Below are 2,499 nucleotides of genomic sequence, written 5' to 3'. Positions count from 1 at the left end.
TTAACACCAAAAGAGCGGGAAATTTTTAAGGGAATGTTCAATTCCTTTGCGATGCACAAACAATGGTCAATTGCAGATGGTGACTTTGGAATTTTCTTCGCAATAATAACCTTTCTTACGTAATCACCGAGAATGGATTTGTTTGAATTAAGAAGCTTAGGGACTATTTTAGCTTTTAACTCATACAGTCTATTTTCTAAAGTTGAGAGACCAGTTTCAATTATAATATTATTTATGGGCGTCGTCCGAAAAGCATAACAACTTGCTCTAACGGCTTGGTGATAGACCGGTTTAAGGATGTTGATATTAGATTTGCAGCTATTGCCATAAATTATCAAAGCATAGTCAATCTTGCTTAACACAAGCATTTTGGTAAGATAAGCGATAGTGTTAATATGCGCATGGCTTCTCCAAGCAACGTACTTGTTAAAAGGGAGTTTTTTAAACGAAGGCAGTGTGCTTTCCAACGATAATTGTTTGAAAACGTGAGTCCGAGAACATGGAGCGTCTGCACATTTAGTACTGGTAAGTCGTTAATATGCATCAGTAGTTTTCCTGCATCGCACATTTGTTTTCGACATATGTGCATTTTTTTGGATTTTTGTATAGAAATTTTAGCTCCTGACGAGTTTGCCCACGTGGAGATCTCACATGCAATAGATTCGAGGATGTTGATTGCTTTCGTGTTGTCTTTTTCTTTTGTAAAAATGTATACATCGTCCGCGTAGAGACAATGTTCCACTCTTGGTACACGGCAAAGAATTTTGCTAATTTCGTTGAAAGCGATCTGGAAAAGCGTGACAGAGAGAGTAGATCCTTGCGGAATGCTATTCATTAGTGGAAAGGAATCAGAAAGATGATTGTTGATTCTAACTTTGAACCGCCGATGCGACATGAATGATTTGATGTAGTTGAAGAATTTGGGTCCAACATTCCATGATTTCAAGAGTCTTAAGATAACATGAAGACCAACTCTGTCAAATGCTTTTTCGAAATCAATTGAGAGAATTGTTACGTGATTTCGTTCGGAAATTGCTTTGTTTTTGAAATAATCAATATGTAACAGAGCGTCGACGCACCCTCTACCGCGCTTGAAACCAACTTGTTGCTTTGTTATCAGGTTCTTGGACTCAAGAAACCAAGATAATCTAGATGCCATAATCTTCTCTAATACCTTAGAGAGGCAAGGTAAAAGAGAAATTGGGCGATAATCTGATGCGATGGAGGCATTTTTTGACTTTGGAATTGGAACAACTGTTGCCAGTTTCCACATGTAGGGTATATGGCCAGTCATAAATACCGTATTATATAGGTCCAGTAATTTCTTTTTACTAGACTTAGACATAGCACTGATCATTTGGTATGAGATGCGGTCTAGACCAGGTGTCTTCCCCTTCAAATTGGAGAGACAACTTCCAAGTTCTGAGGTAGATACCAGGAACATGGCATATCTATCGATATTATTTGAAGGAGATATTGGAGTGCTTTTATTTTCGATGAAAGCATTAGAGAAGTTGCTGTCAGAGGAGTATTCGTACCACACTTTTCCAAAGTAATTAGAAATCTCATCTGCGTCAGCTAAAGTTCCATTGGGAGTGCAGATGACAGAAATTTCGTTCAGGTTTGAAGTCCCATTAAGTCTGTTGATTTCGTTCCACACAACTTTCATTGATGTATTTCTGTGAATTCGTCTCGAGAAAAGTTCGAAACTAAGTGCCTTTGATTTCCGTAATTCCTTCCTGAATAGAGCATTGGCCTTTTTGTATAATAACAAGTGATTCTGATCAGGACATCTCTTAAAGCGGTGCCATAGATCCATTTTATTTTTTCTCAAAAACGAAAGCGTGTTGTTCCACCAAGGAACCCTAGCTCGTTTAAAAGAGGTGTTGGATTGAGGAATAGAAAGAAGAGCAGCCGTGCGAATCGCTTTAGACATAATAGCAGCATCATGGTTGAAGTTTCCGTTAAATGGCTTTGAATTCAAAAATGACTCCACCTGTTTGGAGTAATTGATCCAATCCGCTTTATCTAGGAGGAATTTGGCCTGTTTTGCTGGAGTAGCAGAGGACGTTGAAAGTTTAAGATCGATTATGATTGGAAAGTGATCACTATTATGTAGATCATCAGAAATAGACCAGGACACCAAAGGAAGAAGTGATGGAGAGCAACATGTTAAATCAATATGTGAAAAAGTATGATGAGTTGAGAAGTGCGTTGGTTTTCCATCATTTAAAACGCAAAGGTTGCTTTGAAAAAAGGCTTTTCTAAAACAGTACCGCGAGTGTTGTTCACTGTTGAGCCCCAGATGGTATTCCAGCTATTGAAATCGCCGCATATAATTAATGGGGGGGAAAGTACAGAGAATAAATTGTAGAGTTCTTGCTGAGAAAACGATTGCGAAGGTGGAATATAGAGCGAAAGCACTGTAAATTTTATATTTAACATTATTTGTATCGCTACGGCTTGTATATTTGAGCTTAAATTTATGCGTTTGTGAGG

Source organism: Glossina fuscipes, unplaced genomic scaffold (genome assembly GCF_014805625.2).
Source record: "Glossina fuscipes isolate IAEA_lab_2018 unplaced genomic scaffold, Yale_Gfus_2 117884, whole genome shotgun sequence".
Classification (NCBI taxonomy): Eukaryota; Metazoa; Arthropoda; class Insecta; order Diptera; family Glossinidae; genus Glossina; species Glossina fuscipes.
The sequence above is the reverse complement of the archived record's forward strand: the minus strand, read 5'-3'. Positions refer to the sequence as shown.